Raw genomic sequence first — 13,575 nt, 5'->3', positions numbered from 1 at the left:
AAAGGCCAGAAGAATGCTTGGTAAATACGTTGGGTCTAATTAAGTCTGATTGCCTTGCAAAATGGAAGCAATGTATTCGACTTTTTACATTTTGAAATTCCAAGGTTATCTATGCTCTTAATTGGCCACAAATGATAACCTCTGTATGTGGAATTCAATGGTTCAAGAGCACACGAACCACAGGATCAACCAAATTCTCAGGTACTGTGAAAGACGCTGTGCCTTCTGCCATCACTTTGTCTCTCTGCAACACTATGATCCTCTACCCTCCCACACATGAAGAAGTCCCGGGATCCCTTCTCTTCTCATTGACATTTTCTCCCTTGTCAATGGTCCTCATACTTGGCTGTACATTAGAATCACTAGGGAGCTTTAAAAATACTCGTGGCTGGGTGCCACCCCCAGAGGTATTGATTTCATTGATTTGGAGAATGGCCTGGTGTTGGAATGTTTTAAAGCTTTTAATAGGCAGCGAAGCTTGAGAATGACTGCAATTCAGTGATCTTGTCCAGTGCCTAGGTTTTAAATCTATCCACAGGCTATGACTCCCAAATTTAATCTTCTGTTTGAACTCTCCCCTGAGTTCCAGAATTATTCATTCAAACTGCTTACTTGACATGTTCACTGGGCATCTAAAATGCTTCACAGACTTCCAAAGTTGAAAATACAACCCTTGATTTCTCCCAGCTTCCAATATGTTTCTCTTCCAGTGGCTCCCATGGTAGTAAGTAGCTCAAACCAAAAACCCAGAAGCCATCCTTGACTCCTCCCTTTTCCTCATATTCCACAACAAATTCATGAGTAAAGTCTTGTTTGTTCTACAACCAAAGTAGATTTCATATTCATTATGGTAGGCAGCCTCAAGATGGCCCCCAAAGAGCCCTGCTTCCTGATATCCACATGTAGTCCCCTCCCACATTGTACAAGGGTTTGAATTGCATGACCAATAACATGTGGCCGAGTTGACGGCATCTCACTTAGAGATTAGATTAGGAAAAGATTGCTCACGTGACAGGGAATGAAAGCCTCTGGCCAACAGCCAGCAAGGAAATGAGCCTTCCAATAATCACACAAGTGAGCTTGGAAGTGAATTCTTCAGTCCAGTTTAACCTTGAGATGGTTGCAGCCCCAGCCAATGATTCAATTCAACATCATAAGAGACAATGATTGAGAAACACCCAGTTAAGTTGCTCCTAGATTTTTAGTCCTCAGAAACTGTGAGATACAAGTGTTTATTGTTTTAAGCTGCTAAATTTGGGGGTAATTAGTTACACAACAACAGATAATGAACCCATCTACATTTTTGCATCTCATGATTACCATGCTACCTCAACCTACCTCTTTTCTTATCTGCACTCCTGCAGTAGCCTTCTAACCTGTCTCCCTTTCCCACTTCTGCTCTTTAAGAATTTGTCATCCACATTTGTATTTTTTAAATAAAATTAGTTCACATCCCTCTCCTGTTTAATACCCTTCAATGGCTTCCCAGTTGACTCAGAATAAAAACCAGTGCCCCCCAAATAGTCTTTCACAATCTGATTCCAATCTACATATCGAACTTATTCTCATTCCTCTTTTCTCATTTCTTTTCATGATGCAGCTATATTGGCCCTTCATTTTACACCAAGACTCTTGATTTTCTTTACTGTTAGAGGGGCTAGGAGAAAGAGGAAAATTCTAACAACAGGGGAACAGGATGCTGGTAACACTGCTCACTACAAAAATGACTTTCAGCCACATCTCTGAATGTGTTCGTTGGGCTTGAAGGCAAAGTAGTGTGGTGTGGAATAAGAATAGGTGCTTTTGCTTCTGGCAATATGTTGAACTAAATAAGGAGAGAGCACCTTCCCAGTATAGAACATCAAAATACTGGCAAAACATAAAACATATTTTTAGATCATGGCTGAGTTAGCAGGAGAATAAGGAAAACAATCAGAGGAAATAACTATAAGGAAATAAAATTCAATGGGGATAAGTAAGCTACAGAAGCATTTTCCTTTAGGAAATCCTTGGATTTCCTAATGGCCTAGAAGCATATATGACACATAAGAGACACATATGAGACTGGAGAAAAATCCTAGGACCTGAGTAGAATGGGACTTTTATTGGCAGGAATGCCCATGAAATGACACCTCAGCGGCCCTACAAAAAAGGATTTTTCTGACTCAGCCTTGGCCCTTAGAGTAGGAAGGTGGCAGGGAGAAAAACATCTTACCTAATATTTCCTACCACAAGCTAATATTTATAAGGTTTCAAGGCTGGAATTCATACCACCTGTGGGTCCAGAAGGTAAAAATAAAAAACTCCAAACTTAGTTTAAAGTGTTCCCAGATAGATAGTGCTCTAAGCATCTAGCAAAAATGACACAAATCCTCACTGGAGGAATGAACCCTCAACTTAGACCTCTTGTAATTTTTACAAATAAAGAGCAAATCCCTACATGCATGGGAACAAGCCAACATGAGTAAGAATCAGCAGAAACAATAAATTGCAGAATCAGACCCATAGAGCCTACAAGTATTGAATTATCAGATAAAGAATTTTAAATAAGTTTCATATAGTTAAAGAAATAAAAGGGAATTTATAATATTACAAAGGAGCAAGAGATTATCAAAGTCAAACCAAATAGTTTTAAGAACCAAATATAACTCCTTAAAGTGAAATCATAATAAATTAAATTCAAAACTCATTGTATGGGTTAAACAGCACATTAGACACAGCAAAAGTATATCTGGCAAACTGGAAGATATAGCTGGAAAATTACCCAGAATGCACCAGGGAGAAAAAGGTGAAAAATATAAATAAGGGATAAAAAGACAGGAAAGAAAGAATGAGAAGATGCAACACAAGTATAATTGGGTCCCAGAAGATGCAAATAGAGAGAAAAAGGAAGAAGAAATATTTGAAAGAATAATGGCTTCGAATTTTTCAGAGTTGATGTCTGTATTAGATTGTTCTCATGCTGCTAATAAAAACATACCCAGGACTGAGTAATTTATAAAGAAAAGAGGTTTAATTGACTCACAGTTCTACATGGCTGGGGAGGCCTTATGATCGTGGTGGAAAGCAAAGGGGAAGTAAGACACATCTTACATGGTAGAAGGTAAGGGAGAATCTGTGCAGGAAAACTTCCATTTATAAAACCATCAGTTCTTGTGAGACTTATTCACTACCACAAGAACAGTATGGGGGAAACCACGCCCATGATTCAATTATCTCCACCTGGCCTCACCCTTGACATGTGGGGATCATTATATTTCAAGGTGAGATTTGGGTGGGGACACAGCCAAACCTATCAACACTGCTTCTCAGTTTCAGGGAATCCAACCAATTCCAAGCAAGACACATCATAATAAAATTGTAGAAAACCAAAGTCAAAAAGAAGATCCTAGAAACAGCCAGGGAGTTTTTTAAAGAAGAGGGGAAAGCACTACTCAAGGAATCAAGATTACAAAGATTAGACTGACAGCTGACCTCCACAGCAACAATGAAAGCTAGAAAATAGTAAAATGGCATCTTCAAAACGCTAAGAGAAAATCACTGTCAGCCGGGCATGATGGCTCACGCCGGTAATCCCAGCACTTTGGAAGGCCGAGGTGGGAAGATCATGAGGTCAGGAGATGGAGACCATCCTGGCCAACATGGTGAAACCCTGTCTCTACTAAAAATACCAAAAAAAAATTACCTGGGGGGTGGTGGTACGTGCCTATATTCCCGTTACTGGGGAGGCTGAGGCAGGAGAATAGCTTGAACCCAGGAGGTGGAGGTTACAGTGAGCTGAGATAGCACCACTGCACTCCAGCATGGGTGACAGAGCGAGAGTCCCTCTCAATAAAAAAAAAAAAAAGAAAGAAAGAAAGAAAAAAGAATATCACTGCCAGCTGAGAATTGTATTAAATATATGCATGGAAACTATATTTCAAGAAAAAAGGAAAAATGAAGCTATTCTCAGACATACAAAAAGTTCATTACAACAATCCTCCACTAAAGGAATATCTGAACTAAAATATGTACCTTAGGAAGAGGAAAAATGATACTAGAAAAAATGGTGAAATATAAGAATGACTATTAAGCAATATAAATAGTAAATGTGTGAAAATAAAAAGAAATATGACTACATAAAGTATAACATGCATATCTGATTTGTGGAATTACAATCAAGCTGAGCATTGAAAAACAAAAAAAATTGAAATATTTTACCAATGAAGTTCATTTTCTAGCTGGGGAAATTGGCAATCATCAATTGAGGAAATTAAAAAAAGAAAAAAAAAACATCATCTAAACAGTAACAAGTGCTACACAAAGAATTTAAATAGGATGATGTGAGAGTCAAAGACTTGGGAGCCATATTGGGCTTGGTGATCAGGGAAGACTTCTCTGAGCAGGTGACATTCAAGCTGAGATCTGAATCACAGGAGGGAGCCAACCACGTAGTTGTGGAAAACAGCATTCCAGGCAGAGAGAAGAGTTAACACAAAAGCCCCCTCTCTGTCTGAATCAACATCTCTGAGTTTCAGTTTCTTCAGTTATAAAATGAGGATAACAGTTTCCTCATACTGTAAAAACCAACTTGGATGAGCTTTTGTATATGAAGTACTTTCAAATTTTTTAATTGTAATGCAGATGGTAATGTTATGGAGACAGCCTTGCTTCCTGCAAGGAATATACCACGGACCAGCCAGAGCAAGACTTAAGTTCTAGGTCTGACAATTCTTGTGTAAACATACTGAGATCCAGTGTCCTCACTTGTTAAATGGGAATGATGCAGTTGTCATAAAGATTAAAGGGTGAAATATTCATACAGAGCTTGGAACTGTGCCTGGCACACAGTAGAGCTCATTGGGAATTAGTTGATTTCCCTTTCCTCTGCTAAATTATCTCTTCTGTAAAGATGTTAGTGACTGTCTCTATTTTCCATACCCCGACTCCATCTAGAAGTTCTCTCTCTTCTCTGCTCTCCCACTGCACTTTACCTACAAGTCTCTCTCAATAACTCCTTCCCTCACCCCCATTTTTCTCAGTGGTCTGTAAAAGTCATAAGTTCACAGACCTTATTCTAGCCATCTTTTATTCTCCATAGTAGGTAACCCAGTGTCTCACACAACATAGGTATTTAATAAAATGCTTAAATGAGTGGCAGAATGAACACATGAATTCAAGTTGGGATATCTCTACTACCAGGGAACCAACTATTCCGCAAGGTAGCTAATTGCATGGCTATAGTTGCTTAAAAGTTCTCTCTTATATTGAGTTGAAATATCTCAATGGTAGATTTTACACTAATGGTCCCCACTGAATCACATCTGTGGAATCCATAACCTTCTGTTGTCTGCAACCTTGACCAACAGGCTTGCCCATACAACTCATTTTAGCTAATGGAACAAACATGATGCAAGCAGAGGCTTGGTAAGTCCTGTTTTGGGGGCTTAGACTCTTGGCTCACAGCCATCACCATTCAAAAGAAGCCCAAATTTTCCTCCTTGAGAATGAAAGGCCTCATGGTTCAAGGGACTCAACTGAGCCCAGAGCCTTGCCAATCACAATGGGAATGTAGTCATGTCAGCCCAGGCAAAACAAAACCAGCAGAAGTACCACCTAGCCAACCTACAAAATTGTGACACTCCATTTCCAGGGCAGTTCATCACCCAGAAATAGATAACTGAAATACTTCTCCCTTACCTTCTATACTCAATTTGTAAAAGTAAGTATGAGCTCTCTTCCATGTGACAAGCTTCAAACGGTTGAAGACAGATCTCTCCCTCCTGCGTCTTCTCCAAGCTGAACACCTTTCATTCTTCAGTAGATTTTTACTATTGGAAAATTTCTCCAAAGGTGCTCTGGTTTACCCTTCTCTTTTATAAGCATAGGGCTCAGCATAGTAACATACTCATCATGTTCCAGCAGGGTGACCCTTAGGGACACTGTAATTCCACTGCTCCAGATGCTCTGCTTCTTCCAGGAGCCAAAGCCAGGGTCCACGTGGCCTTTCTGACATCCTCGTTGTGCAACTGTTCATATTGCATGAAGGGCCATAAATCCCAGGCCTTTTCTCATGAACTCTGTGAAGTCACATCTTTCAAATCCTGCACATAAAAACTTTACCATTTAAACCTACATGTGGGGCTAAGTGCAATGGTGCACCTATAATCCCAGCACTTTGGGAGGCCATGGCAGGAGAATTGCTTGAGCCTAGGAGTTCAAGACAAGCCCTGGCAACATAGCGAGACCTCATCTCTACAAAAAAATTTTAAAAATTAGCCACGCATTGTGGCATGTGCCTGTGGTCCCTGCTACTCAGGAAGCTGAGATGGGAAGAAGACTTGAGCCTGGGAGATGCAGGTTGCAGTGAGCCATGGTCACGCCACTGCATTCCAGCCTGGGCAATAGAATGAGACTCTGCCTCAAAACAAACCAACAAGCAAACAAACAAACATGTGGATTCCCACTAAACTGATCATAATCGTTAGGAACTTTCTAAGCCAAAATTCTGAATATAGCAATGTTTTCTCCTAACTCTCCTGATCACACTCTTCTAGCAAAATCTGTTAATTCCAGCTGTTGCCACTTTTATTCCATTGTCTCCTAGCCCACCATATTAGTCTCCTCAGTCTGCCATAAAAAGTACCACAGATTGGGTGGCTTAAACAGCAAACATTTATTGTCTCACAGTTCTGAAGGCTGCAAGTTCAGGTCATGGTGCCAGCACATTCAATTTCTGGTGAGGGCTCTGTTCCCGGCTTGCAGACAGTCACCTTCTCTCTGTATCTTCACGTGGCCTTTCCTCCACTTGTGTAGGCAGCAGTGGGAGCAGCACACAAAGCCCTCATCTCCAAATACCATCACGTGGAAGTCAGGGCTTCAACCCATAAATTCTGGGGGATACAATTTTCAATCCATAATACCCACTATAATCAGGCTTTCAATTGGGCCACTCAACTGAAACTGCCATCAGTGACCTCCCGTGATGACATGACAGAATGACAGAGTCGGTCATTCCCTCCTCCCAGGTATGCTTTCTTTCATTGTCTTCAGAGGAAGACCCCTCTCGGTTTCCTCCTGTTCCATCTGCCATTCCTTCTCACTCTTTGCTGGATCCTTGGACTTCCTCCCTTCTTTACCTACCCCCACTCTCTAAAGTCATCTGAACAGCTCCCAACATGATTTCTCAAGTCCTAACTTCTCCCCAGAATTTCAGACTCATAAATACAATTGCCTATTAAATATCTTCATAGCACAATGGATGGCCTCATTTAAACCTATTCAAATAGAACCCTTGGTTTTCCACCCCTCCCCAGACTACTCCCCATCTCAATAAATAATGGTTCTAGTCCCAATGTTCCTGATTGCTTAGTCCAGAATTCTTAGAATTACTGACTCCCCTCTCCATTCCATATCTGATTCCATAACAGATTCTTGCAACTCTACCTGCGAAGTATCATCGGAATCCTACTATTTTCACCACCTCTATCACTCAGCTAGTCTAAACCATCGCAGTCCTAATCTAGATTATTAGAATAACTGCCTAACGGGTCTCCCAGCTTTTGCCCTTGACCCTCACAGTAGCCTCCTCTGCAGGTGGCAACCAGAGTCATCACATGAGACACAGTCAATCACACCTCTCGTCTGCTCAAAACCGGCCAGTGGCATCCTATGTCACTCAGAGTAAAATCCCAAATCATGACCATGGCCAGAACGCTCTGCACGATCTGGCCTTAGCTGCCTCCCTGCCCTTACCTCCCCCCATTCTTGCCCTCACTCACTCCACCCCAGCCACACGTGGCTTCCTTGCTGCTGCACAAATATTCTCAGCATACTCCTGCCTCTGAGACTTTGCATCTGCTGCTCTTATTGCCCAAAAACACCCGTCTCCTGAATCTCAGCAGATGCTCCCCTTCATTTTATACAGGTCTCCTCTCACAGACCACCTTCCTGGAGAGGCCACCTTTCTGCAGTCAGGATGGTTCTCCATAACACTTACCCCTCCAGAACATGGGTCTGTCTCCCCACTAGCATACAAGCTTTCCATGAGAACAGGGGGACTTTGTTTCCTTCCCTGCTGCATGCCCAGTGGTAGAACCAAGCCCAGCTCAGCCTAGGTGTTCAACATTAGTTGAATAAATAAGTTCATTATCCCTCTCAGCCTTGGCCCATCTGCAAACTGGTCATGCATATCAATGATATACGTCCAAGAAACTGATGTTTTTACATGGTCAAAAGATACAATAAAAAATAAGCTCTGTGGCAGGAGCAGGGGCAAACATAGCCTTAAAGATGAATAATCCTAGGTGCAGACAGTGGAGCACCCTGAATGACCAGCCAGAATCTGAATTTTTTTCCCCCACAGACAACAGCCATTAAAGCTTTGTGTGTGTAAAATGATAGGAACTGTCTCATAAATAACTTTCATTGGGAGCATTTTTAAAAAATATTACTTAGATTGATTTGGAAGCAACTTGACATTTTCTTTTTTCATTAATTGGCTTTTCGAACATGTTGACAAGTATGATTCATTTTGAATGGTCCTAAGTAATTCTCTAGACCAGGACCAGGACCACCAGGTTACTTGCAAACAAATGCATGTGGCTGTGAATAAATAGATTTATGCATCTGGGTCTTCTGACCACGTTTCACACCCATAGCACATGAATTTCTTATGTAACACCTGTGCACAACTATATATAGCATACACAGAATCTTGTTTTCATATCATACGTATAGGCTCTTGCCAGAACTTTCTTCCAAGCAAGGGAGTCTGAGAAAAAAGCCGAAGGAACAGAATGGAAGAAGACGAAGCAAGCTGGCATCAGCTCGGCCACGCACACACCAAACTGTGATGAACTCACATGTGTACGAATACCCTGGCCCAACAGCTGCTGGCATTGACAGCTCCGTGGCAGCAGAGAGGCTGAGAGAATAGAAATCTTTTCAGCAGGAACAGGCTTGGGGATTGAAGAGTAAAGGGAGCAGTTGAGGCCATTCTGAGGACTTGTTCATGAATTTCAAGCGGATTACAGTTCCCCCCAGCCACTGCAGACAGCAGCAGACAGGGTCTGCAAGGGGCTTCAGAGAAAAACGCAGAGAGCCTGCCCTGCACAGGAGACCTGGAGACCCCAGTGCTCAGGAACTGAAACCAAAATCGTTTCCTTCCTGTAGCTAGGAAGTGTTGTTTACATGTAGTTTTTGCCTAATTAAATTGTACCTGTCTTTGCCGCTAATTTTCTTACCTCCTTTCCAAAGCATCAGCTAATCTTTTATCTCACGATTCAATGTCACTCTCCCTCCTCTCCCTCTCTCCACACACCCTCTTTCTTCCCCTCTTCCCTTCCCTTCTCTCCACTCCCTCCCACTTTCTCTCTCTCTCCTTCAGTTCTCTGGCTTCTCTGGGTGAGTCCCACGCTGACCTCCCCTCCCCTGGTTTATCCATAGCTTATGCAGGAGCACAGATCTCTCTGCCCCCTCCAGCAATTTCTTCTGATGCTACTGATGCATAGTTAAACACGTGACTTACCATGTAAACAGTTTCTACCGAGGCTAACTACTCTGTTGACGTTCAGGCTTCAACAGCTGAGAAACCTTATGAATACTTACACACAAATAATGCACATCAGTGCTGACAAACATACTGAGGGGCCCAGAGGAAGGGAGCAGGTGGGCTTCGAGTTGAGCCTTGTAGACAGACTGCGAGGCACAGAGAAGCTGTTTCTTGGCTGCAGCATGCTTGCATGTGCTATATGGTGTCTTGGCGCTGGATCCCCCCTCTGGAAGCCGTAGTGAGGCTGGGGGCTGCAGGAGGATTTCTGGGAATGCACTCAGATCCCCATGTAACTCCCAACATTTGTTCCCCTCCCATCCGAAAAGACCTCTAGGAGCAGCACCAGGCCAGAGGGGGCAGGCAATGGGTCTGGAGCCTGCACATTTCAGGGGTTGCCATAGCAACCCCTTTCCCACACATCCCCCTGCCTCCTCACCAAATGTTTGTCTCTGAGGCACTTACCAGGGATGAAGGTAAGCCCTCGGACCCTGCCTGGCCCCAGAATCCTGCCTACCATCCCTGCCCACACTAGTCTGGGCACAGCCAGGGCCTGCTGAGAGGAAGGAGAGTAAAAAGCTTTGGTTCCAGGCAGAGCTCATGAAATGAACTGTGATTTCCCCAGCTTCGCTGGCCTGAGCAATCTAAGTGGCACTGGGGAAAGGTCATGATGTGAGGAATCTGTGATTTCGGGAATCTGGAAGGAACAGGAAGAGATTAAACCTACACATTTCCAACCTCTCCATTTTACAGATAAAGAAACTGAGGCCCAGAAGAAAGAAGTAGGGGCAGAACATGAACAAAAACTTATTTGTCCATAGTCTATTTTGGTTTTTAACTTTAAATATTTTTTTTAAAAGCTCAGTTACAGACTTTTTTTAAACTAAAGGGAATAGACTTAACTAGCTTTTTGGAGAGTATTGGGGATATGAATGCTAAATAGTTGCTAAAAAGACATCTGAACAAAGACTGTCCTTGATCTCTTCCTAGGCCAAAATTTAGGCTTCCAGGGGACCATTCGGGTTTTTTGTTTGTTTGTTTGTTTGTTTTAATTCCAGGTCACTTTTATTTTAGAGCCTATGTGAAGTGAGAAAACTAATTTTCTTGCCATCGGTATATCTTTAAAATCACTGGTCAAGGAATAATAATCCTTTTACATGGGCAAAATATATGTTTTATTTATTCATACATTTCAGGGTGAAAACATTATTTTTCTAATTTCAACCCTTGGGCCCAAATATAACTTTCCTGAGAATGAATCATCTGTGACATTACAGGTGATGAATGGATGGCAGAAATTTGCCCCCGTCCCTCTCCAATCATGGGATGACTGAACGACAGAACTTATCTTCCTAGAAGAAGGCATTTTCCCAAGTGGAATACGAGTGATGGGGGCGTGAGAGGAATCTCCAGGTTCACAGTCGCAGCATTTTCCACACCGTGTTTCTCCCCACTCGTAAAAGTTTGATTTTTAGCATCTGGCATTAAAAAAATCAATCCTGCCTAATGACACCCCTCATTCCTAATCTTTCCTTCCTTTCTTTGGTGAAAATCTTTGTGAAGTCTCAGTTCACATTTTTCATTAGCATTTCTTCTGCATTTCCTTAGATTTTACAAGTGGTTAAGCAATTAGTATACCTCTTAAAACTTGAAGCAAATAAATGCTGACAATAACACAATGTGTAGTCACTACCACAGTGACAATGAAGCCAATGATATCATTTTCATCGGCTCATGGGAAGTGTGCACAATCAGTGTCTACAATGAACATGTGAAAACTTAGAGCTTACATTTCACAATATGAAAAGCACTTTCCAAACATTTGCTCATTGTACCATAATCTTCTCAAGATTGGCTACACCGAGCAACTCAAACAGGTCTGTGTCTCAGTCATATTTAGCCTCGGTCCTTACCAATGCCTGGTACCTCACAAATGTCTTCTAGACTTTGTTAAGGGAATGGTGGCTTTCCCTGAACCATTCAGCGGAGATTCAAACTTATAGGTTACAAAGTAGCTGGTAAGTGTCAGAGGGAGACACAATGCCAAGGCCATGGCTACTGGCAGATCATGACCTTGCTTTGAAAAGGGGGTATTGGAGTGATGAAAATGTATCTTCAGGTGTGGCTGTGGCCACTTGGCCACCTGTGTGTCACTTGACCATGCAAGGACTTGTCATCGTTACACTGACTGCTAAAAAGAAACAAAGGAACAAAAAGGGAGGTGGGGCCAACATTGGGAGCTCTTTTGGGGTAGGAAGAGTAGAAAAAATAGAATCTGTGGTTGCTTTAAAAAAAATTTTGTGCCATTGTGGCTTCTCCATGGATGGCTCTTTAATTTGCATGTATTAACTGTGTAATATAATCCTCCTTGTGGAACCCCATATCTTTTTTTTATTTTTTTGGAGACAGAGTCTTACCTGTCACCCTAGCTGGAATGCGGTGGTGTGATCCCACCTCGCTGCCGCCTTGACTTCTTGGGTTCAAGCGATCCTCCCACCTCAACCCCCCAAGTAGCTGGAACTACAGGCACATGTCACCACGCCTGGCTAATTTGTGTAATTTTTTTGTCCAGACAGGGTTTTGCCATGTTGCCCAGGCTGGTCTCAAACTCCTGAGCCCAAGTAATCTGCCGGCCTCAGCCTCCCAAAGAGGCAACCCCATATCTTCTTTTTAGCTATGTATTTTATAAACATCTAGACTGTACAACTTTCATGTGTATTTTTAAAGTTTGATGATGTGAGGGTCATTATCCATGGTAAATGGCCTATTTTGGTACCTCCGGTGCAATTTTATAATTCTGCTGATTATGATAGCATCTTATGTTGAGTCAACCATAATAAAGATAGTTGCAGGGGGAGAAAGAGAGTCACAAAGAGTTGAAGTCTCCCTGTTGTGAAATCTTCAGGATCATCTACAAGATACAGCATGGTACCATGAGAAGATGAAGCCATAGCCGCCTCAGATCCAGCCTCGGCACTGCGGATTCCTAATGCTGCCAGCTTTGCATTGTTGCTGTGGGCATTAAATGAAAGAGTGTGATGGTGGATTTCACGTGTCAACCTGCCTAGGTTATGGTGCCCAGCTGTTTGGTCAAACACCACTCTGAATGTTGCCGTGAATTTTTATGATTTTTAAATAATTTTCTAAATGTGATTAATTTTAATTCAGTAGACTTTGACCAAAAACAGACTACCCTCCATGATGTGGGGGAGCCCCCTCCAATCAGTTGAAGGCCTTAGTAGCAAAGACTGAGGTTTCTTGAAGAAGGAGAAATTTTGCCTCAAGGATGCAACAAAATTGGGCCAGACACAGTTTCTCATGCCTGTAATCCCAGCACTTAGGAGGCTGAGATGGGAAGATTGCTGGAGGCCAGGAGATCAGCCGGGGCAACATAGCAAGACCTCATCTCTACAAAAATTAAAAAAAAAATTAGTTGTATGTGAGTGCCTGTGGTCCCAGCTATTAGGGAGGCTGAGGCAAAAGGATCTCTTGAGCCTGGGAGGTCTAGGCTGCAGTGAGCCATGATTGCGCCACTACACTCCAGCCTGGGTGACAGAGCAAGATCCTGTCTCAAGGAAAAAAAAAATGCAACAAAATTATGTTTTTTATTTGGAAAACCCTGATTATTCCATTAAGTCAAGTCCCAGCATGCCTTTGGCAGAGAAGGTACCCAATTGTACATTCTCTTCCATGATCCTACTTGAATATATCCCCATAGCCCCATCAACTATATGGGCTCCCACATTCAAGGCACCAAATAAGGAGACCCACAATATCATTAACCTCCCCAAGGTCATGACCAGTTTGCAGCAATATTAGGATCAAAATCCTAGGCTTCTGACTCATCATCTGTTCCTTCTCTGACTCCCTGTTACCAACCAATCTTTCCACCCCTATTCCACCCAGATGCTGTGCCCATTTCAACAGGGAAATCAGTCCCCCCTCAAACAAGAACCTACTGTGGTCATCATAACTCGCATATTTCACTTAGGATTTCTCTTCATCCGGGGAGCCGTGAGTTCTTCCACCAGAGCCCAGCTTGCTCA

At 42.5% G+C, this 13,575-nt stretch overlaps 1 non-coding gene across 1 annotated transcript; it reads left to right on the top strand.

Moving 5' to 3' along the window:
- Positions 1-11,620: 11,620 nt before the first annotated feature.
- LOC117073856 lies at positions 11,621-11,723 on the top strand. Its single transcript, XR_004433406.1, has one exon. It is a non-coding gene; the product is annotated as a small nucleolar RNA SNORD46 (small nucleolar RNA).
- The last annotated feature ends 1,852 nt before the right edge of the window (positions 11,724-13,575 follow it).

The sequence above is a fragment of the Trachypithecus francoisi genome, unplaced genomic scaffold, assembly GCF_009764315.1.
Source record: "Trachypithecus francoisi isolate TF-2019V2 unplaced genomic scaffold, Tfra_2.0 Lachesis_group4, whole genome shotgun sequence".
NCBI classification, from domain to species: domain Eukaryota; kingdom Metazoa; phylum Chordata; class Mammalia; order Primates; family Cercopithecidae; genus Trachypithecus; species Trachypithecus francoisi.
The sequence above is the reverse complement of the archived record's forward strand: the minus strand, read 5'-3'. Positions and strand labels throughout refer to the sequence as shown.